This window comes from Tenrec ecaudatus, chromosome X, assembly GCF_050624435.1.
Source record: "Tenrec ecaudatus isolate mTenEca1 chromosome X, mTenEca1.hap1, whole genome shotgun sequence".
Taxonomy (NCBI): Eukaryota; Metazoa; Chordata; class Mammalia; order Afrosoricida; family Tenrecidae; genus Tenrec; species Tenrec ecaudatus.
Window position 1 is genome coordinate 104,508,245 of NC_134548.1, and position 24,958 is coordinate 104,533,202.

General features: G+C 39.4%; 1 protein-coding gene across 2 annotated transcripts in view; it reads left to right on the top strand.

Moving 5' to 3' along the window:
* DIAPH2 (diaphanous related formin 2) overlaps positions 1–24,958 on the top strand; it is a 925,981-nt gene that overhangs the window by 880,619 nt on the left and 20,404 nt on the right. The gene's annotated exons all lie outside the window — the stretch shown is intronic.

The window sequence follows — 24,958 nt, forward strand, 5'->3', positions numbered from 1 at the left end:
GCAGTGGTTAAGCGCTCTGACCATAGGATCAGCAGTTCTAAGTCACTCGATGGGACATGGAGCTGGCAGGCTGCTTTCATAAAGGTGCACGGTTCCTGGGAAACCCTATAAGGCATTTCTACTCTGCCCTATGGGATCACAATGAGTAGGCATTAAGTCAGTGACGATGGGTTCTATGCGATAAAATAACTGCCACTTAACAGAGTTAATTTTTTTCTTTATTGTTTTCTATTGAAATATCTATCTGAACATTAGAATGCTGCTCATTGATATTTTTAGCTTTTATAAACTCTCATACAAGTGAGGCATCTCTGCAATGACTAGAGAACGCTATTTTATCTTATATTCTGAAAAAGTATTAATAAAAATTAATAAGGGTTCCTAGAGGAGGAAATAAAAGTATTAAAATGAACTAATGATAAACATTGGACTCTTTAAATATGTAAGAGGCATATAGAATTATAAAGCTGCTGGAGGAGAGGGGACCAAGTGGAAGGATTCATGGCAATGAAAGTAGATACATTTTAAGGCATTTGGCAGATTAATTCTTCAGTATTATTATTTCACAGATATGAACTGCCAATAGCATGTCTAAATCCAGGCTTTTATTACAATCTACTTTTCATGAGGAAGGGTAAAACTGAACCCGTGCCCACACATGCACATGCACATACGTGTTATCACTGCATGGCGAATGCGGCATGAAGGATACTATTACACTTAGTATTTCTCCTTGAGTGTTCAACATTCTCACTTTAGTTACTTTGAGGAAGTAGTTTATCCTATCAAAACATTAAGGCACCTGAAGTGCATGCATTTGCAGTCGACACTCGCTGTTCGGAGGTCACGGAAAGTGAAATGCCAAGCTGCTGGGGATAAACTGCTGGAAGCTCTCTCGAGGCTCAGAAGTGGGCCGCAAAATGGCAGCTGAGCTTCAGTGTAGAGAAGGTAATACATTCCGGGGTTGGGGGGGGGGGGCAAAGGTAAAATAAGTCAGGCAGCATTTACACAGTGGCAGTGCTGTGAAACAGTTTGCTCACCAACGTGCTGTCGCTGCAAAGGTCAAATGCTGCTGATCGGTCTCAGGAAAGAGATTGGCATTCAAACCGAAAACATCCTACAGCCTTCCTTCTTATAAGAACAGAGTCCTCCAGAAGTGATGAAATACTGTAATTCTGATTGATGCTGCTTTCAAAAAAAAAAGATGCTATTATTCCCTCCTGTAGTTGTTTTGGTTAGCCCCCCAACTCAGAGTGACCCTGGTACATAAAAAGGTCAGATTATGGTGATCCAGAGAGTTGCATTAGCTTACTTTTTAGAAGTAAATCACCAGACCTCGATTCCTGGTTTGACATAGTCTGTACATTCCACTGAAACCTGTTTAACATCATAGCAACATGCAAGCTTCCACTGACAGACAGGTAATAGCTGGGCTTGAGAGAGAGGTATTGGCCATGAACTAACCTGGGTCTCCTGCAAGGAATGTAAGAGTTCTGCCACTGGGGCAGGAAGAAAGTAAAAGGAGACAGAAGAAAGATCTAGGAAGAAAAGCTAAGGAGAGAGGTATAAACATAGGTGTGTGCATATGTAAATATATTAATTCTTAAAAGTAGAGGTACTGGCGTATGTACATATATTTATGTGGCAATACAGCGAGGTAGTGGACGGAATTTGAGCCTCTGATCAAACCCTCCCTCGATGCAAGAACGCTTTGTTCTAACAACCTGGCATTCTGTGATGCTCACCCTTCTGACACAATTGCTGAAAAACGGGTAGACAAAAAAAGAAAATGTAGTGAAGAAAGCTGATGGTGCCTATCAAAGGATATACCATCAGGGGTCTTAAAAACTTGAAGGTACGCAAGTGGCCATCTAGTAGAGAAGCAACAAGTCCACATGGAAAAAGCACACCAGCCTGTGTGGTCATGAGGTGTGGACAGGATCGGGTAACAGGCATCAGATGATCCAAAACAAAAAAAACAAACACATTGTTGAAAATGATGGAAGCTGGAACAGAGACCAAAACCCCATCTGTAGACAGTGGGGCATCCGTTCACAGAAAGGAAGGTCACAAGGAGGGAATGGGTTGACCAGGGCACAGTAAAGCACCTCTGAAAGACAAAATATTTCTGGTTCTTTAAGGCTTCCTTGGCGCCCCGCCCCCCACTATCATTACCCCAGTGCTACCTTTCAGCTCTGGCTAGACCAGAGCATGTACATTGGTACAGATAAGAGCTCAGGACACACAGATTCCAGGTCAGAATAAGCCCTCCAGAGCAAAATTGATACCAAGAAGGTAGAGGGAGGAGGGGAGGAAGGGGGAAACCAATCGCAATGATGGATGCCTAATCCCCCACCCCAGGGGGAGAAAAACAGAAATGTGGGTGAAGAGAGAGACAATGATTGGTGTAAGACATGAAAATAATAATAATTTATAATTTATCAAGGAGTCATGAGGGTGGGAGGGAGGGAAAAGAGAGGAACTGATACCAAGGACTCAAATAGAAAGTGAATGTTTAGAAAGTGATGATGGCAATATATGTGTAAATAAGCTTGAAACAATTGATGCATGGAATGTTATAAGAGCTGTTAGAACCCCCCAATAAAATTATTTGTAAAATAAATAAATAAGAGTTCTGCTGCGGAATCACCAATGTCCCTGCATCAAGCTAGACAAGGCCATTTGTGATGGGCCAGAAAGTGGAGGTGATTCCCTCTCAGCAAAGGCTAACATAATTCAGGTCGTTCTATTGGGAAATATAAAGCTTGAGTGAGGCTATGCTCAATCAGCCCATGAACTCACAACAGATTTGAATAAGGTCTGTGTCAATCTGTTTACCAAACCCAAGAATATCAGAACAAAGAGGTATTCTTGACATGTTGCAGAGGTATCGTAAGAGGAAGTAGTGTATGCATATATATGTTTGTGTGTGTATGACGTATGTACTCACTTCACCTAGAAGTTGTAACGAACACACAATTAGTCAGGTCAGTTCATGTGTTGTTCCTTTCCCATTCCTTCCCTCCCTTCCCCACCCCCAGCCTTCGGTCCTATTGCCATCTCCTTGGAATTGACTGTCCTGCCCATTCTAATAGTCCCAAGTCTACCTACTGTCCTGGCCCCAACTAGATGAGTATCCTTCTGATAAATAGCGAGCAGGCCCTGATATAATCCATCAGTCCATTCCCCTTTTTATTCGGGGAACCACTAACCCAACCTACAGCACTCACACCCTTCTAGTCCTCAGCGTTCATGACCAGGGGCGCGCTTTCTACAATATATTTGCTTCACAAGAAATGTAAAGGAAGCAAACATCTAAAATCCTGAACCTGTGTTGATGCTAAGTGTGGGATTCTTCACAGTTTTATTTTTTAATGTATTTAAATAGAATGTATTGAAAAGGTTAGCGTTGAAGTTAGTAACACATTTGTGGATGCGAAAATTTCTTATTATGGTCCTCCTTCTTGACTTTACCTCTGTTTATGTACAAAATGCCATCCTGTCCAAGGCAAGGGACTAGAAATTCAGTCTCAATATATGAAGACCATCTGGTTTGGTGGTTCATATTCTAGACTTTGAAGCTACACGGATGTCCACCACTTACTGGCTGCATGGTCTTGAACACACTATGTACTTTCTCAGAGGCTCGCTCTCCTATTTTGTGAAATGGTTGCACAATACCTCTCCTATAGGGTTGTTTGCACAAGCATTGATATAATATATTCAAGTCACTTAGGACAGCACATGGCACCATTAAGTACTATTTAAATGGCAGTGCTTACTATTATTATGGGCACACTGAACCATGCGTACAACCCTGGATTCAAAGGATGTGCCAAATATGTTTGATACAGGGTGCACTGCCTTTTCTTTCCAAAGGGTCTTTTTGAAACCTTTTGAACCATCGTCAATATAGGGAGACTTTTACAATTCAAATGACAGAGAATTAGGTCTTCATGGAGAAATACTAGTTTTTCTTCTGATTGCCAAATTTTGTAAAATAATTCTCTTCTAGCTCTTTACATGCATTACTGTCATTAGTGTCTCTCTGCAAAGCACTAGTACCAATTTTCTGCGACATCTAACACTTTGCTGAAGCATATTCTAACATATTTTTGTCCATATAAGTAGTTAAACAACATTTTTAATTAATCATTTTATTGGGCGGTGCTCTTATAAATCTTGTAACAATCTGTCAGTCAATTGTATTAAGCACACTTGTACATGTGTTGCCATCAACATTTCCAAAACGTTTTCTTTCTACTTGAGCCCTCAGTATCAGCTCCTCTTTTTTCCTTTCCCTCCCTCACCTTCCAACCTTGTGAATACTTGAATAATTATACATTATTATTATTGTTGTTGTTATCACGTATCTTATACCAGCCATTGTCTCCGTTCACCCACCTTTCTGTTATTAGTCCCCCTGAGGGGAGGGGCTATATATTTAATCCCCTCCCAGAATGACACCCCTACCCTCATGATATCACTACTTCCATTTTTGTTCCTGAGGGGTTCATCTGTTCTGGATTCCATGTGTTGAAAGCTCTTATATGTACCAATGTGTATTCTGGTCTAGCCAGATTCTTGGTAAGAATTGGGTCATGGTAGTTATAGGGAGAGAAGTTCAGGAACTAGAGAAATGATGTGTGTTTCATAGGTGCTTTACTCCACCCTGGTTGAATGGTCCCTTCCTTGTAACCCTTCTTTGGGGGGATGTCCAATTTTCTACAGATGGACTTTGGGTCTCTACTCCAACCCCTCTCGTTTACTTCAATATCATTGTTTGTTTGGGATCTTTGGATACCTGATCTCAGATCCAGTCAACATCTTGTGGTCACACAGGCTGGTGTGCTTCTTCCTTGTGGGTTTAGTTGCTTCCCTGCTAGATGGCTGTTTGTTCAACTTCAGGCCTTTACGACCCCAGGCACTACATTTTTTGCTAGCCAGGCACCATCCACTCTCTTCACCACATTTACTTAGGCACCCATTTTGTCTTCGGAGATTGTGTTGGGAAAGTGAGCATCAAAGCATGCCAGGTTATTAGAACAATGTGTTCTTGTGTTCAGGGAGGCCTTGAGTAGAGGCCCAACGTCCATCTGCTATCTTAATACTTAATATATAAATATATGTACATTGACCTCTATCCCTATCATTATAAATTAATCTATTTACATATATACATGCCTATACCTCTATAAATAGCTTTTGCATCCTAATTCTTTTCTCTATTTCCTTTCACCTTCCTCCTGTCCCACTATCATGCTCACTCTCCATTCAGCTCTCAGTAATTCCTTTCAGATACACTGCATTTGATCCACCAGACATTGTATGCCCTCCTCACCATCAGTTTTAGATCTCTTGTTCCCTTATCCCTGATTTTGCTGGCCCCCTTCTCTCCCATGTCCCCCTGGAACCACCTTGGTATTGTTTGTCCTGCCTATCTAATATAGAGAGACATATAGAAAAAGGAAAAAAAAGATAAGTAGTTCCAGGTCTGTCTGTTGACCCTTATGAATGTTTTCCAATCAGGTCTGATGAGGCACCACACCCTCTCCCCGAAGTCAGAAGTCTATTTTCAGGATTCCTCAGGAACTTCATTACTTTTCTCCCCTTGCTGCCCTGTTGCACTCCCTTGGCATTTCACCCCAATGTGCATGACCAGGCACACTTTCTGCACAATTAGGCAACATCTAATTTGCGTATAATGCCATCTCTGTCATTTTTATCCCAAGCTACAAATTTCTATTTGCAAAGCACTACTTCAGTTAGTTTAAACATTATTTTTGTATATGTGCAGATTTGTGATCTTCTTCAGGTATTTACTTTTCTAGGTGTTACAATTTTAAATGATCCTTTCAAAGACTTATTTACAATGATAGCCAACACTGTGCTGTCATACCATGTATATAATTTTTTAAGCCAGTGTTAAATTACATTGTCATCATCACCCTCCCAATGCTGTTAATGAATGTTCATAAGCATCTAAAACGTGCATAATCGAAATTGTCCTAGACTATTTGTGTTCTCTGAAGGATAATTTAACATTGAAATTAAAGTTATTTAGAAAACTCCTTAATTTTAAAGAATTTGTATGAGCTTGAATATAACAGCTTTTCCTGCCACTAAGGAATAGTTGGGAGGGGAGGCTACTTTGAACATAAAAAGGAGTACAGATTTTCTTTAAATATTCATCCAATTATATTACTTTAAAGTCATTCAAGTGAAAATTAATTCCATATGTATGAGTATGCTAATTGCTGGAATGATCCAACTATGTATGAGTGATCATTCCTCATTGTTTACAATTTTTTTAAATTCTTTGAAGACAATTCTATTCAAGAGAAAACGTTTTGAACACCTACTATGTGCATGGCATTTGCAGAAGAAAGATGTGAGTTGCAGATCCTGTCTGCAACAGCTTACAAGCTATTCCAAGGGTATAAAATATACAAATATTTATTCCGACCTGGAAAATGCCATGTGATGTCAAAGAGAGTTTTTAATTGCTTTGGGGTTTGCAGACAGAAGCCATATCCAGTTGAGAGATATCCAGAAAGGCTTCAAGAATTCTATCACACTTGAACTTAAATGGTTTGTACAATGTTCCTGGATATTTGAAGTAGAACAGAGAGAAAGGGGACCCGAATCTCCTAGGAGAGTGAACACACATGAGCAAGGGTACTGGATAAGAAAAGCGGGAAAGGTATTCAGAAGCAATGAGTCGTCCAGTTAATATGTAATGTCAAATTGATGGGAACAATGAGGAAATGCGACTAGGTTACAAATGAGAAATTGGACTACATTGCATAATACATGTTGTTGTTGTTATAATCTTTCTAGTCAGCCCCAATTAATAGTAACTCCAGGAAGAGTTGAGGATAAGCACTGGCCATTCCTGCACCACCCCATTGTGATCCATAGGAAAGAACTTATAGGCTATGTAAAAGGAAGATCATCTTGTAATTAACATACTACTGAGAAGGGTTTATTAAATGGTGACAGATTTAAAGGGTCAGATTTACATTTTGATTATATTTATAGATTGATTTTTAAAATTGCTATGGCGACACTGAAGTAGCCACTTAGTGAAATTGCTAAGTAAAAAAAAAAAAGTTAGAGAGAGATAAAAAAATTGAGAGACTATTTAGTTTCCGAATTGAAACATCTAACTCCATGTGACAGCAAAAGAGGATTAAGGAGGCTTAGAACTTTCATTGTACCACTTAGGAATAAATTTGGTGGAATAACCAGCAGATGTGGTTATGTTGCTATTGAACATAATATGTTTGAGGGAACTGCACTGATCATTCCTTTACAAGGTAGTTCATGTAGGGATAAAAGGAGTGAAATAGAAAATGTACATGGAGTGTGTGTGTAATAAATCATCATTTGAAAGAATACACATTTCCCAAATAAAAAAAGGGAAAGGAATGTAACAGTAAGGGAGCAACATATATCTTTTATAATGCCTGATCACAAAGGGAGGTGTTGGAGGAGCTGTAGAGAAACAGTTACTATTTGATGGGGATGTCATTGCACGACGATTTTTGAAAATGTATACACAAACAATGTTAAATGAAAGAATTAGATTGCAAGTGAGTATATAAACACTGATTCTTTCTATAATAATGTGTGTACATTAACATATATTGGAAGAGAATTTGAAGGAATATAAGTAGTTTAATGTTCATTTGCATTTCCTTCCTGCAACAGTTATTTAAGTGCATACTAATTTGAAAGGAATGGAATGAAAAATGATTCTCTATCACACCTCTAAAACACACGCATACACACACACAGATGCATCTTTGCAAATATATTGTGGTAGAATCTGATGTTCATCACTTGTGATGTTGCACCAGTATATATAAATCAAGAACTTAATTGTAGATGTAGCTTCCTTCTTTATCTACCATAAATCTGATGAGACATCTTTTGATCATTGTTTATTATTGTAATGAGAAAAGAGGAAATCTTTTTCTCATAAATCTCAGTAATCTTCATTTTAAATCCTTCTACAATCTGAATTCCGTCCTCCCACTAAATAAATATAGAACATGTAGGCTTTGTGTTAACTTAGGTCCCCTTCCTTTCTTCTTCATACACAGCCACTCTTTCTTGACCTTTGCCTATCAGTTTATGTTGCTTTTTCCCCAAGGTTGATATACTGTGATGGGTATATACAGCTAAGGTTCAAATATATATGCATGTAACACACTGAATAAACTGACTGACTACTAATGTGTCACAAGTTATCTGGCACGCTACACATTGGTTACCCCTTAATCTCAATAATGACTATCTGCATTAGGCTGAGTTTTCTAGAGAAACAAGACCAGGACACATACATATGTATCAAAAGAACTTTATATCAAGAAACAAATTTATATCAAGGAAGCACCCCAGCCCAGTTCAACTCAAGACCATGGGTCAGAAGGTAGCAGGAACCTCCTATTGAAGCAAGCAGCTGTCTCTTGAAAAAAACATGAAGGCAAAGTGGCAAGGTCACAGGCCAGTGGGTACCGAGGTGAGTGGATCCAAGGTCAGCAGGAACATGGCAGGGTGTCTCAACAGCTCCTAGAGATGGCAGGTCCCATGAACTGCCAGCCCCAGAGCCAAAAACAGAATTCCAGCTAGCGGAGGCAAGAAAAAGACCAGTTCTTTTCAGCAACTCTTCTAAGTAGGCCATACTCACAAGGCAATTGTCCATATGCATGAGAAAGTTGGACATTAAATAAGGACGCCTCTGGAAGAGTTGATGCATTTGAACTATGGTGCTGGTGATGAATATTGAAAGTACCATGGACTGCCAAAAGAACCAACAACTCTGTCTTAGAAAGGAAAGGCCAGCGTGTTCCTTAGAGGCAAGGTTACCTAGCCTTTGTCTCGTGTATTGTGGACATGTCAGGAGAGACCAGCCCCTAGAGAAGGACATCAGGCTTGGTAGAGGGCCATCAACAAGATATCTTGACACAGTGGCTACAACAATGGACTCAAGCAGAACAATTGTGAGGATGGTGCACAGTTTTGTATGAGTTGAAACCGACTTGATGGCACCTACCAACAGCAAGCCCCAAAGAGACTTCATCACACCATGTGCGGGCTGAAATGTAACTGAATGTTTTTTTGACACATAACATGATTTCTGTACTAGCTTCTTTGTAACTGATGGTACCGTATATAGTCGAGTATAAGCCGACCCGAATAGCCACCGAGGCACCTAATTTTACCACAAAACTACATTAAAACTGTGCTAAAAAACGTGGCTTATACTCGAGTATATACAGTATATTATGAACGTAAAAATGTGTCCCATATGATAACAATATATATGTTTTGTTATTGCTGTTGAAAATATGCACAGCAAAACATACCAATTCAACTGTACCCATATCATTGAACGACACTGATTACATTGAGTGGCACTATCATTAGGACGCTCCTTTTCGGGGTTGTTCCTCCCCCATTACCATAAATTCCCTGCCCCCTTGAAGAGAGCCAATATTTTAAGGTAGAGGCAGGAGAGACTGGTGGTATAAATCTTCTAGAAATATTAATTGGAAAATATCCTGTTTAAGCGAAGAACTGGGGAAGTCTGGGAGGAAAGGAGAATGATTTATAAATAAGAATGTTGGCTATAATGTAATGAGATTCTTCTACATAAAGCACACATGCACACACATCCATCTCCTTTTGCTCAACACTCTGGTGGGGGCTCACAGTCATAAGAAAAGTGAATGAGGAAGTGAATTGTTCAGAAAAAATAAGAATTACCAAGTTGAAGTCAGTGACAGGAACAGCATTTTATAACATTTTAAAACAGATAGCCAAAAGTAAGTGGCAGAAAGAATGCACACCAAGAAGGGCATTGCTTTCTAGTCAGTTTCCAAACACCTCTAATGACTATGCACAGCTCATTCAGATTCTAGAGAATAATTAGAAACAGAGAGTTTATGAAACAGGGCTCTCATTTAACTTGTTCACCTGACAGTGGGCTTTGAATTATGGTTTATTACCAGTCAACCTAAAACACAACATCCAGCTCGCAGCAAATTCCTACCGACAGTGTCTCAAATAATGAAGCACATACTATATATGTTTGTGTGCATGTGTGTGTGTATAAAACTTTATATATATACACATATTAATATTAGGGTAAAGATTGACAAAACAACAATGGTACACATTGATTGATACATGTATCTTAGAGCTCCTTCCAGCTGCAATGTGTGACAAAATGAAATTACCAGAGGGCAGTGGAGTTGGTTTTCCTAACTTGCATTTAGGAATAGAAGCACTTTTTAACTTCGCAATCAGAATTTTGTAAAATTCTAATGCTCTTAATAAGCACAAGATCTGAAAATATGTGTATATATAGTACATATGCATGTATGTGATCAATCCATCTATCCCAAAATGCATGTTGCCCAGAAACCTGTTAGGATATATTTTGTTAATTCCGTATATAAATTTGTATTTAAGGACTTGGTGAACAGTGCACTCACCAGTTTACAAACCCATTAAAATGCAGATTATAGGTTCCAGTGAACTTTTTCTAACTCTACCAGACACTTATTATAAAATTATAGGAGTTTTAAATGCATTTTACTCCCTAATTACTTTTCTCGTGCACTTATTATGTGGGTTCATCATGTTATCATGGTCTAGCACGTTACTGCAATTTTCCTTTATGAATACATACTTTCTAAAAGCTTCCTCATAATCATCCCAAAATGGATAGAATAATTATGATTATATAGTTCGTTTCTTTATATCCCATTCATTCGTTTATGCCTCTCAGTTTCATAGTTTTGTTGTATAGACTATTTGTGGTCAGTTCTAGTCTCTGAAACTCAGTGGCATCATCTGTAAAATGAAGTTTGTGGGCTTAAATAATCCCTACATTCCTTTCTAGCTCTAAAATTCTATGTTCCACTGATATCTCTAAATTGCTGTTTATGTTTGGAAGCCCTTCATAAAAATATTTCGGTTTTGTTTTATAACTTTATAATACCTTACTTTATTGACCTGCATTAGTTGAAAACAAATCTGCTGTCAAAAGTCCGTTCTAATTGCATTGATGATGAGAGATGTGGCACGGTTTGGAAAGATTTAGTCTTAGGAAAGGAAGGTCCAGGGATAAACAGGCTTCTGGATTATGTGTGATCATTTTCTTGATAAAGGACAGACCAAGAGAGAGGAAATCCCTCCCACCCGATATCATGGTTGATGATGTGATGGCTCATCAAAAATTGTTATGGAAGCACAGGGAAGGGATGGATTATGGAAAGATAGGATATATGTATCAAATATATAAATTATATATATATAATTTTTAGACCCAGAAATTCTAAACATATGCGTATGGAAGAACATTGGAGGGTTGTTTCCCATGACTCAATAGATCACTTTAGTGATTGATTGATTTTTTTTTCCAAACTATTTCTCAGAAGAGAAACTCCCTCAGGCCTAGCCTTTAACTTGTTATCATTGACCATAAAAGATACATGCATCCACATTTCTACCTGAGTGAACATGTTTACATGTAGTTGGTTTATATATATATCAAGATGCAAAGACAGAACTAAATCCTCCCCTCTTCCTTCCCACAACTGAATTCATAATCTAAGTGTGTAAGAATCTTGTAAATTATGTTACAGCTCATTAAACTCTTTAACCACAGCACATTTTATAAAAGCATCTTTTCTTTCAAAATAATCACGAAGTACACATTTAAAATTGAGTAAGCTCCAGTTGGTGGCTGGGGGCGGGGGCCATGGAGAAAGAGCTAACAGCTAATATATGGAATCATCCTGCAAATATCGAGTCTGAGTTTTTAATTTAATATTTTGTGATCACAGTAATGGGTGGGCAGTAAGGCTAACTACCCAGTTAAAACAACACCAATTTTAAAGTTGGCTCAATTTTTTCTCTTAGTTTTCTCATAAGATATCCAATTCCATTTAAATATTGCAAATAGCTGAATTGCAAATGTTAACCTAAACATGAATAAAAAATGTTGATATTTTATTTAAGCTAAAAATAGTAATCATGGATAGGCTGCTTTTATGATTACCATATTTAAAATACATTATTTTGCATTGGAAATACAAAGAGTGTCACTTTTGTTTTATAATAAAGGAATTTGTTTGGGGTACATTAATAATACAGTAGATGATTATTACAGTATAAGAGGGAAAGTTGTTTGCTTTTGACAGTCTGTCAGTAGATGAAGCCTAGGAAGACAAGTATGGTAGCCTCTTTATATAAAACAGCAGGAGAAGGACACGGCTCAGAGGAATTTTACCCAACTGCTGTTATTAAAGAAATTCTTCTAGAAAAAAAGAGGCAATTTTTTTCTCCTTCCGCCTTCGCTTCTCTCTCTGAATGCATCGCTTTCATGTGGCACAAAGGGGGAACAAGCATCTGAGCGTGGCGGCCTGAAACTTCTGTGCAACTGCCAAGTGCTGACGTGTACTGAATTGAACCGGAGGAGGAGACCGGCAAATGCACGGTTACACATCCCCCTTCAACAACCAATTGGAAGGGATCGCTCCAAAGATTCCCCTCAGACTTTTATCTCAGATAGTTAAGCTTGTAGCTGTGTGAGAGAGCCACGATTGACTCCTGTCAGGCAGTTTGGGAGCAGAGGTGAAAGACACGGATCGCCTGACTTTGGGGGACTTTGTCAAATCAGGTTCTTGGAGCCAAAGGACGAAGTGAAGGCCAATGTCAGGGAGTGCCTTAAAGCAGGAGCTTGTGTTAGTCTCCTGTGACTTCCTCCTCCTTTAGCTGTTGGGGTTTTCACTTTCTTTGGGGGAATCAGATTGGATTGTAAAATGATGGATACAACTGGACATAAACAAGTCTGTTGCAGGTTCAGCAGCCGATACATATCATTAATAGAAGGAGGCAAGAGACGGCGGTGGGGGGTGGGGGTAGAGCATTTGGTGTCGTTTCTTTTTTTTTTTTTAAGGTTAAAGTCTTTGTAATGTCTTTCGTATTCACTGATGAGAAATAAACCAGAATCTGTAAAACTTTAGAGACCAGTAATACTTTTCTGCCTCCTTCTTTGCTTTCAGGAAAACATACAAGTCTGTAATCGTCAGTAATAGAAACGGAAATAATGGGTCCTCTTGCCATTGCTCTGGAGTCCCTCAGTTATTTACAAACTGTGACTGACCAGAATCACTTTATTTGTGTTTCAAAACAGTGTGTCTTTTTCCCAACTTGCTATACAGCATTACTACTGCTGCCAAAGTGAATGCTGAAATCCAATAACTCCAAAGTGATAAGCCATTTATTAAGAGATATAATTTGACCCTAACTTAATAACCCCCAAAACCATATTCCTTACACATTGCCTCTAAAGTTGTCCCATTTTCAGAATTCCCTTTTTCTTTATCTAAAAAGTCTTCTGTAATTGACTTTCTCTTCCGGACATTTGTTATTATAAGGATCTGAATATATGAAGGCAAGGAACAAACATTTTCACTTCCGCTTTCCCCCTCACGCCAAATCAGTGTTTTCTGTTTAAAGTGTTACCGGAAGAAGGACATTACTAATGTGTAGCTGGTACCAAGGAACAATCTAAGCAGAAAAGCCTTTTCAGGAGAGTCCTGCATATCTGCATGGATCTTGACCCTGCCCTAATTCCGAGGTTCTTAGCTATGCTCATAGTCATTGCTTCGGGATTGTGAATTTTTTTTTTTTGCGTGAAGCACTTTTAGATGTCCCATAGGGTTTAAAACCAATCAGAAATTCATGTCCTAAATGTTTCGTTAGTCAGAATTATTAAGTTGATCAGTTCTGGGAGCAGTGGCAGCAAAATAATGGGGTCATTGAAGCAGTCAGGGTCTAATGGGAACCTGAGCCCATTCAGAAATCAAATCTAATCATTGTTCTACACCTGTATGCACAGTCCCATTGAGCAAATTCACATTAAAGGTTCAGTGGAACCGTTTCGGTGCTTTGGTCCAAAGGGAGTTGCTGCTGTTTTCACAGAAAGCAGTGGATATTTTTTGGCAATATGTTTTTTGTGTTGTGTTAACTAAGCTCTGTGTGTTCATGTTGGTGCCCCAGTCCTACCTAGGGAGGGAGAAAGGGGAGCTATGTATTCCAAGGAGGGTTTTTTTTAATTTGTTTTGTTTTACCACTTAAAGATAATAAAGGTGCTCACAAACATTTACCATCTGAAAGCAGTCATAGGAGATGACTCAAGTCACTGGGCTGTGTGTTTGTGTGTGATGGAAGGAGGGAGTGGGCTTGTTAAATGACCGATGTACCCTACTGGAAATGAGGGTCACTTAACCCTTTGCCTTCGTAAAATAAAAAGGTATTGAACAGGGTTTTAATGATTGAAGATGAAAGTAGCATTTAGGCATTCTGTAGTAATGCAGTGTTTCCTTTCTCTTGTGTGACTATAGGACTACAGTAGTAAATTGACCGTGTTTGTTTTTCTACAGCGTATCTAAAGAAAGTTGACCGACCTAAAAAAAAAAAAAAAGATCCAAGAGTAAAGAGTAATTTAATTCTACTACCATGTAACGACCACTGAACTAACAGCCCTCGGTAAAATGTTGTCACCAGAGATTTGAAAGCACACAGGAAAATGAAAAGATTTGCAGTATAGCCTGAAACCGTACGAAAGACAGATAGGGCCATCCTGGCTTACCAAACGACAATTAAAGGGGACCCTAAAGACTGCCATTTAAAATCCACACATATTCACCCCATGAGTAGTGCACGCTGATATGTTTGCTTTCTTTGTAAATAATCAGAAGTACGTGCTCTCTGGTTTGCACATTCAAAAATCATTGATTGTCTGGCTGATCCTCCAAAGGCGTCCTGATTGCGTAGTGGTTCAAGTGCTCCGTGGTGACACCATGGTCAGAGCGCTTGGTTGCTGACTAAAAGATAGCATCTGTTGGAGAAAAAATAAGGCCTTTATCTCCTTCAGTAACGATTTACGGCCTGGCAAACTCTCTATGAAGCCCCCACATGTGGAGCGTAATACAGGACAATGACACTAATCCAACTCTGAACACGACTAATATATAAGGTACAAGGAAATGGATGTGGTTGTTAGGTGCCATCAAGTCCGTTCCGACTGAGAGCAGTCCTACGTCCGTACCACAGACTGAAACCCTGCGAGGGTACCACCTCGTCAACGACACGGGGAAGGATCTGGCAAAGAGGTAGTTTGCAAAAGAAGTCAGAGTTGTACCTTCCCGAGTTTCTCGAGAGAAACAAAACCAGTTATAGTGATATATAGATCAGTATATTAAAGAGATTTACCACAAGGAATTAGCTCAGGAGATTTTGGAGAGGGATTGGTCAATCGGAAAATCTCTGACTTTACCATGGGAATGCTCTCTTTGGCTCTTTAGGTCTTCAACTTTTGATTGAGGCCGCCTCTATTATGAAAGGTACCTACTTTACTTGAGGACAGCCAGTTAGTGTTCATCTGCTAAGGGAAAGATCACTCATTCAGACTCATCAGCCAATCCCACAGGAGAAAGAGCAAGACTCGCTTGTAAAAGATTTACAGCCTTGGGAACCCTAGGAGGGAGTTCTGTGTCCTGCAGGCTTGCTGTGAGCTGGAATGGCCTTGACAGCAAGTAGTTTTAACTACTATATAAGAACAAAGACACATGTGTTTGACCAAACAACCCATCCAACCTGACATATAAGTTTAACTACCACAGATAACAATAGGCAAACCAAAAGAGGACACAGTTTCGTGGAAGAAATAAATTGTCAACCATGACATGAACTACAGAGAGGTCAAAGAAAATAAGGTCTGAAAGAAAACCAAATTCTGAAAGCAAAAATGGGGCATTGATTAAGATTAGGCCCATTCATAAATAGAAGCTCCATGGACCATACCTGGTATTTTCATTAGAATTTGACTGTCATTGTATTGCTTGAGAATGAAAACAATGATTTCATTTATGATTGTGTTAGTTTGGGTAAACTAGAGAGACAAATTTGTAGACACACATATGTGTATAAGTAAGAGGTTTATTTACAAGAGCAATTGAATATTGAGAAAATACCTCAGCCCAGTCCAGATCAAGTCCATAAGTCCGATATTAGCCCATGTGTCTGATTCCAATCTATAAAGTCCTCCTATTCAGACTCATGCGATTCATGCAATGATGACAAATGCAGGAGGATCACTAGGCAGTGGGTGGGAAATCTTGTGGATCTAGTGGCGTTGTAACATCTCAGCGCTACGTCTCCAAGTGGCTTCTCCAGCACTCAGGGATGCATTAGGGTAGGTCCACGTGGCTTCCCCTTAGGGATGTTTCGCAGGGAATCAGCCTTGTTGGTAGAGTCTCCAAGGGAGTGAGCGCAAGATTCTTCTGTACATACAAGGTCAACACAAGAGTTGGCAATGCTGCTGCCATTTCATGTAAGAGAGCAGATTCTCTTCTTTCCTCTCTTCCCTACAAACACAGGCTATTCCCCCAGAACAGATTCACAGATGCACAATTTTAGGCCTTTAATAAAAGAAAGTATCAGAAAAAGGTAAATTATGTAAAGTTTCTATTGTCCCATATTAATGTGCACATATGAGAACGCAGGGCATATTTACATGTCTACACATCTTCATAAATGTTTTATTCAGAGGAAGAATCAATATGTGTTTTGAGTGACTGCTTAGTATTGAGGGGGATAATAAAGAGGTAAAAGGGGCCCATTCTCTGCTATTGAGGAAGTATCATCTGAGAAGGGTAATACATGAAATGATGGCGAACAGTGTGAAATTGATATGATGAAACGCTGAATCGCATGCTACAAGCTGTATGTGTTTGTGCATTTAGACCCCAGAGGGGAAAAAGATGAATGAAAGCTAGAGTGGTCAGGAAGATAAGCTGTGAGTGAGTGTTGAAGGACTGGGTCATCTTTAATAGAGGGGAGATGGAAGACAGAGGTGGCAACATAATCTGGAATATGTGTGTGTGTTCATTGAGTCAGCATGAAACAAACCTATCTAAACTGAGCAGTTCGTAGTAGGAAATAGGAAGTAATATGGCTACAGAGATTGAGGCTCTTGTGGGGATGAAAAGGGAGCTAGTGTGTAATCCATAAATTCCTCTTTACTTTCCTAGTGCCATAAAGTATAGACCCATGCTCATTACTCATGTATTCGAATCTTCCTGCACTGCTTCCTTAAAAGTGAGCCTGTTGCTTTTATCTTTATATGCCTTATCTCACAGTGAATTTTCATTTATGGGCCTTCAGAAGTCCTCTGGAAAGTAGTAGTTGATGGTGCTATGTACAGTCGAGTCAGTTCTGACTCATACTGGCCCCAAGTGCAGCATAAGGACACACTGCCCAGTCCTGCACCACCTTCACAGTTGTTATGCTTAAACTCATTTTTTTAACAATTTATTAGGGGCTCATACAACTATTATCACAATCCATACATATACATACATCAATTGTATAAAGCACATCTGTACATTCTTTGCCCTAATCATTTTTTTCTCCTCTTTTCTTTTTTTACATTTTATTAGGGACTCATACAACTCTTATCATAATCCATACATATACATACATCAATTGTATAAAGCACATCTGCACATTCCCTGCCCCAATCATTCTCAAAGCATTTGCTCTCCACTTAAGCCCTTTGCATCAGGTCCTCTTTTTTTCCCCTCCCTTCCCTCTCCCCCCTCCCTCATGTGCCCTTGGTAATTTATACATTGTTATTTTGTCATATCTTGCCCTATCCGGAGTCTCCCCTCCCCCCCTTCTCTGCTGTCCCTCTCCCAGGGAAGAGGTCACATGTGGATCCTTGTAATCAGTTCCCCCTTTCCAATCCACTCACCCTCCACTCTCCCAGCACCACCCCTCACACCCTTGGTCCTGAAGGTATCATCCACCCTGGATTCCCTGTACCTCCAGCCCTCATATGTACCAGTGTACAGATCCCCTCATAGAGGGGTTTAGGAGAGGAGATGGATCAATCAGGGTGCGAGGTAGTACCGATGAAGAACACAGCTTTCCCCCAGATCCTGGATGCTTCCTCCCCCCAACTACCATGATCCGAATTCTACCTTGCAGGGCTGGATAGGGCAGAGACTGTACACTGGTACATATGAGGGCTTAAACTCATTTTTACAGCATCTGTTGTAATTCAGCTGGTTGAGTGTTCTCCTCTTTTGCACTGCCCTTCCACTTTACCAAACGTGATTTTCTTTTCCAAAGGACTGGTCTCTCCTGATCACATGTCCAAAGAATGTGAGATGAAGTCTTCCTTGCTTCTGAGGAGCATTCTGGCTGTACTTCCTCCAAGTCAGAGTTCTTTGTTCTTCTTCCAGTCCATGGTACTTCAATACTCTTCACCAGCACCATAATTTAAGGCACCAAGTCTTCTCCAGTCTTCCTTGTTCAGTGTCCAACTTTCACATATATATGGCGATTGAAAGTATCATGGCTTGGGTTAGACACACCTTAGTCCTTCAAAGTGCCATCCTTGCTCTTTAGTGCTTTAAAGAGATCTTGAGCAGCAGACTTATCCAGTGCAAGTTAGCATGCTCCTATTTTTAGTGTTGTTTTGTCTTTTTGCACCACCTCAAACCATGGGTGAGCCAAGTTTGTCTTGTTTACTTCCACTGCAGCCTTTTGAGCTAGGGAGTAAGGCTTCTTAGGAAAGACCATTCTGAGAGGCCTCTTGAAGGATGCTTTGGAGGGGGAAAGTGGAGGCATAGTGATTAGTCTAACAATGCATTGCTTCTCAATTTTTAATAGCACACAGATCTCTTTAATGAAAACTAACTCTTTGGGATCCCCAGTAATTGAATGAAAAATATTTGTAATAGATTGTTATTTAAAGTATGTATAAATAAAAAATAGGCATAAATTCTTTATGCCTTAACCATTTTTATAAGACACAAAATTAATATTCATTTAATGTGTCTAATGGTACTTGATTTAATAGTGCAAAGATTTTACTTCAGATTCAGTTGTGCATTTTAACCTCATTGATGCTAATGCAGAGAATACCTGTTGTTTACAGAGGCTATAAAATGGTATTAATAATTCCAAGGCTGTGTCATCTAACTCAGGGTAATCAGACTTCGTATTGAATGAAGACTCGTGTAGTGAGCAAGTCTCAAATGTACTTTTAATGGGGTGCTAATGTGATCATTTTGTAAAGTCGTCTTGCTCCCATTAAGATAAGGTTAGGATTCAAATCTACATAACATGGGTATCTAATCTTCTTATTGCTAGAATCCAAACCAGAAAAACTCTTCTGCACATACATTCCGTTCCATTTTCAGCTAATGAACAGTTGCAAGTTGGTCCACAGTGATTGTATCTTCATAGTGCATTTCTCCCACCTCGAAGATTCTACTGACGGCTTTTTCACAGGTGCTTTGATGTCCAGGCTGCCCACACAGTTCATGGGAAAATGACCAAAGACCAGATGTAATCAAGGACAGAGCCAATGGTCACTAAAATTACAGAAAAGAAGAAAACAAGCAATGACAGAGAAGTCTGGAATCTGCTCTTGATGAACAAAAGTTATTGAGCAAATATCAAAGGGTGACTGAAGAAGACAAAATAAAGTATTATAATTAATTGTGCAAAGACCTAAAGAACACATATGGGGTATTTCAAGCTGAAAGAACTTAAGAAAGAAATCAAGCTTTGAGTAGAAATATTGAACGATTCTATGGAGAAAAGCATGAACAATGCAGGAAACACCAAAAGAAGAAAAAAGAAATACACAGAGGGACCATAACACAAAGAACTGTCCAATGTTCCCCCGTTTTGGAGAGGTAGCAATATGGTCAGAGACCAATGGTGTTGATAGGAAACAGTCCAAGCTGCACTAAAGCCGGCGTTAAAAACAAAGCTGCAAACACTGACAGGATGGATTAAAATGTTTCCCAAAAAAGACACACAATGCTGTCGGTGCATACTCATGAATTTAGAAGACAGCTCCTTGGCCAAATGACTGGAAGAGATCCATTTTTGTGCCCATTCCAAAGAAAAGAGATCCAACAAGATGTAGGAATATCAAACACTATCATTGATGTCACATGCAGATAAAATTATGCTACATATGATTGAATGGTTACAGCAATATAACAAGTTGCTCGTTTGCAACACTCCAATTTGCTGACTACTCTTCTTTGAGCTTCATGTTATATACGATTGTTTTGTACATTTGCCCTTACTTTGAAACAATTGAATGAACCCCTATTCTTGAACCAACCCCTTTTCCCAACAACTTTTTTTCCTCACAATCACCTTCACTTGATCCATGTATATCCTTTAAATTATAGAGAAGGCTTCTAGCCTAAATACAGGCATGTTCATACATATATATATATATATATATATGAACAAATGTATGAACATGCCTGGATTTATATATAAACATATACCTGTATTTAAATATAAATATATGCCTTGTGTGTGTATATATACTTATGTATACAACGAGAGGGGAATAGAACTATGTACTCATATCTATATGTTAAGAATTAAGGTTGCAGATGGACATTGGGCCTCAACTCAAGTACTCTCTCAACACAAGAATACTTTGTTTTAATAATCTGACATTCTGTGATGTTCACCTTCCTGACATGGTCACTGAAGACAAAGCAGGTGCATTAGCAAATGAGGTGAAGAAAGCTGATGGTGCCCAGCTATCCAAAGACATAGCATCTGGGGTCTTAAAGGTTTGAAGACCAACAAGCGGCCATCTAACTGAGAAGCAACAAAGCCCACATGGACAAAGCACACCAGCCTGTATGATCATGAGGGGTTGATGGGATCAGGCATCAGGCATCTAAGACCCAGAACAAAATTATACCCATTGTGAATGGAGGAGGGGGGCATGGAGTAGAGACCCAATTCCCATCTATAGACAATTGGACATCCCCTCACAGAAGGGTCATAGGGAAGGGATCAGCCAATCAGGGTGCAATATGGCACCGATGAAAAACACAACTTTCCTCTAGCTCTTTGGTGCTTCCTCCCCCCCCCCCGACCCCCAACATCATGACCTCAGTTCTACCTTACAAATTGGATTAGATCATAACATGCACACTGTTACGGATAAGAGCCTGCAACACAGGGAATCCAGGATAGATAAACCCCTCAGGGCCATACAATGAGAATACAGATACCAAGAGGATAAGGTTAAGGTGGGGGGAGAAAAGGGGAATCGATCCCAAGAATCAGCATATAACCCCCTTCCAGGGAAATGAACAACAGAAAAGTGGGTGAAGGGCAACAGAGGACGATGTAAGATATGAAAATAATAATCTATAACTTATCAAGGGTTCGTGAGGGAGGGCAGGCGGGGGAGGTAGGGGGAAAGCTAAGGAGCTGATATCAAGGGCTCAAGTAGAAAGAAAATGCATTGAAAATGATGATAGTGGGGTGAGGACCCAATGCCCCGTCTGTAGGCATCTGAACATCCCTTGCAGAGGGGTAGGGGGGAAGAGATGTGTCTCTCACTGTGCAGTGTAGCATCAATGAAACACAGAACTTTTCTCTAGTTCTTAAATGCTTCCTCTCCCCCCACGCACTATCATGATCCCAATTCTACCTTACAAACCTGGTTAGACCAAAGGATGTACAGCGATGCAGATAGGAACAGGAAACACAGGTAATCAAGGACAGATGAACTCCTCAGAGCCAGTGATGAGGGTGGTGATACCAGGAGGGAGGAGGGAAGATGGGGTAGAAAGGGGGAACCGATTACAAGGATCTACATATAACCTCCTCCCTGGGGAATGGAAACAGAAAAGTGGGTCAAGGGAGATGTCGGGCATTGTAAGATATGATAAAATAATAATAATTTATAAATTGTCAGGGATTCATGAGGGAGGGGAGAGTAGGGAGGAAGGAAAAAAAGGAAAAATGAACTAATTCCAAGAGCTCAAGTGGAAAGCAAATGTTTTGAGAATGATGAGGGCAACGAATGTACAAATGTGCTCTACAAAATTGACGTATGTATGGATTGTGATCAGAGTTGTATGAGCCCTAATAAAAGGATTTTAAAAAAAGAAAGAAAATGATGATGGAGGCACATGTGCAAATATGCTCGACACAGTGGATGAATGTATAGATTGTGATAAGAGATGCAAGAGCCGAAAAGTGTTGGGTGGGTGGGTCTGTGCAAAAAAAAAAAGAGATGCAAGAGCCCCCAATAAAAGTATTTAATAAAAAAAGAAGAAAGAAAAGGCTTCTAGATTTTTCTTGCACTAAAAACCCACTTCCATGATCTCATTTCCAACTCCTAGGGTGTGGAAGTTTGTAAATTGTTACAGGAACAGATAGCGTCATCATTCCCCCTATGAACCATGGGTATGTTTGAAGCTCCACACTTGTGGTTATCAATTTAATGCTTAACCAACAGCACCACCAGGGGTTTTGCTCTAAAGTAAAGCTAAAACTCTTATGCAATTGTTCCAACTTACTGACAAATTCAATTAAAGGAGGCATTTAGGAATAAACCTGGGGCTTCCTGTACATTGTCAGGCAACTACCAGAAAGTCAAGCTGGATTCAAAAGTATACGAGACAAAGGTTATCATTACTGATGTAAAATGACCTTTACCTAAGGACAGATAATATTCGAGGACATTTACCTGTATTTTTAATTTTTCCTTTTGACTCTACAAATGGATTGATGTGGGAGGATCATAATAAGTGATGAGTAATAATATCAAGAACACTAATTCCAGAACATTAATTGTGCTCATGCAGAAGTTTTACACAGACCAAGAGACAGTCATTCTAACAGAATAAGGGAGCAGTGAATGTTTTAAAATCACGAGGGTGAATGTTGAATCTCTCTGTCATATTTATTCAATCTGTATGATGAACAAATCATCCCAGAATGTGTGCTCTAGAGAAAGGAACATTGTATCGGGTTTGGAGGAAGACTCATTTACAACCTGTGATATGCAGAAAGAGAAGAAGCACTCACGAATGAACATCAACGTTTGCGTCCTTCAATTTGTAGTGTGTCTCAAAGAAAATGCTTTTGAACTGAATTAATGTGAAGCATCATGATAAATGGAGAAAAGATTGAAGTTGTCAAGAATTTCATTTTCCTTGGAACCACAATCAACACCCATGGGAGCAGTAGTCGAGAAATGAAAAGACATTGTGTTGAGATCATTTCAAAAGACATTTAAAAAGTCTGCCAAGATATTATTACTTTGAGGACTAAGCCATGCCTCACCTAAGCCAAAGTATTTTCAATCACCTTACATGCATGTGAAAACAGGAAAATGCAAAAGGAAAAATGGTGTTTTTGAAGCGTGGCGTTTGTGAGGAAAGTTGTGAATACACCATGAATTGCCAGAAGAATGAACACATCTGTATTGGAAGAAAAGTGAGTTCCTTTGAAGCAAGGAAGGGGACAGATATGTCACCTTCATATGCACTTTGAGAACTCCATGCTTGGTAAAATAAAAGGTCAGTGAAATAGAAGAAGACCATCAAAAGGCACGACTGACAGAGTGCCTACAAAAATGAGTTCAAACGTAACCACTGTGAGGATGGTGTAGGACTGGTCAGTGTTCTGTTGCACATAGGGTCTCTAACACGTACAACCACTGGAGGGCGCCTAACAACAAGGGCCAATTATCACAAGCATGTCTTCTTCATGTTTGTTAACCACTTGAATGACCTCGTTGGTCAAGTGTCTATTCATAATCTTTGCCCATTTTTGATTGGGTTCCCTTTTTATTGTTTTGTGGAAATTTTCTATGTATTTTAAAGGTTAAACCCTTGTCAGATTATATCATGAACAATTTCCTCAGTCTGTAGGTTTTCTTTGTAAAGTCTGATGAGCATGTGTATTGGTTTTTTAGGAGGTCCCACATATCTATCTTATCTTCTTTTGTTTGTGCATTTTTAGTAGTGGTCGATCCTATATTTTTATCAAAAATTAGGACCCTTGGCTTTGTCTGTATGTTGTATATCTTCCACAAACTTCATAGTTTTAGCCTTTAGGTCTTTGATACATTTTGAGTTATTTTTCATGTAACATAAGTTGTGGGCCCTGTTTCACTTTTCTGCAAATGGATATCCACTTTTTTCCAGTTCCATTTGTTAAAGGCTGTCGCTTCTCCCTTAAATAGAGCAGCTTTCCATAATTGGATGAACTTACTTGCGTTCTCAATTCTGTTCCATTAGTCTGTATAGATCATTGAACTAGTACCAATTTTGTTTTTGTTTTAAATTCCTGTGGCTGTATAGTGCATGATGAGACAGAGGACATCGACTCATTCATCCCTACGTGCCCTAGCACTGTGACAGGCACAGAGTCAGTATTCAAGAACGGTCTGGTAAGAGGAATTGCAGGCCAGTTTGGGGACAGAGCAAACTGTCTGACATGAGCGCAGGCTTTGGTTATGAAGCAAAGACTTATTCTTTCTAGTAAATAGACCTATTCAGAAAGTGAAATGAAAGATCACCGAGTTACCTGGTAAATCTACCATTTTAAGGTTTGGGGGATGAATGACTAGTTTTACAAGCTATACCATACAGGGCAGCCTGGAGACTCTTGACATATCTCTTTCTACCTTAGAGAACAATCTTTTCAGACAACTGGAATTCCAAAGGAGAGGAGTAATAGAAAGAAGTCTGGAAACATTTCTATACCCACTGGATGACACTAAGAAAAAGTAAATAAAACTGGCTAAGAAATGTTATAGTCACCAAAATGGGGCTGTCTGACCCTTTAAAAGTATATTAAGATCTTGATGATAAAATCTTTGTAATTTGAGTGTGGCCTACTTGGTTAGTCCGAATGTATCTAGTAGTCTATATTAGTAGGTTCAAAGAGTACAGACTCCATTGCCATGTTTCAGTGGTTCAAATGGTGATGAGAATGAGTGCCCAAGCTCCTCTTTCTACTTCCACACAGGATCACCTACATTATGATGGAACAATAGCCCAGAGTGCATATG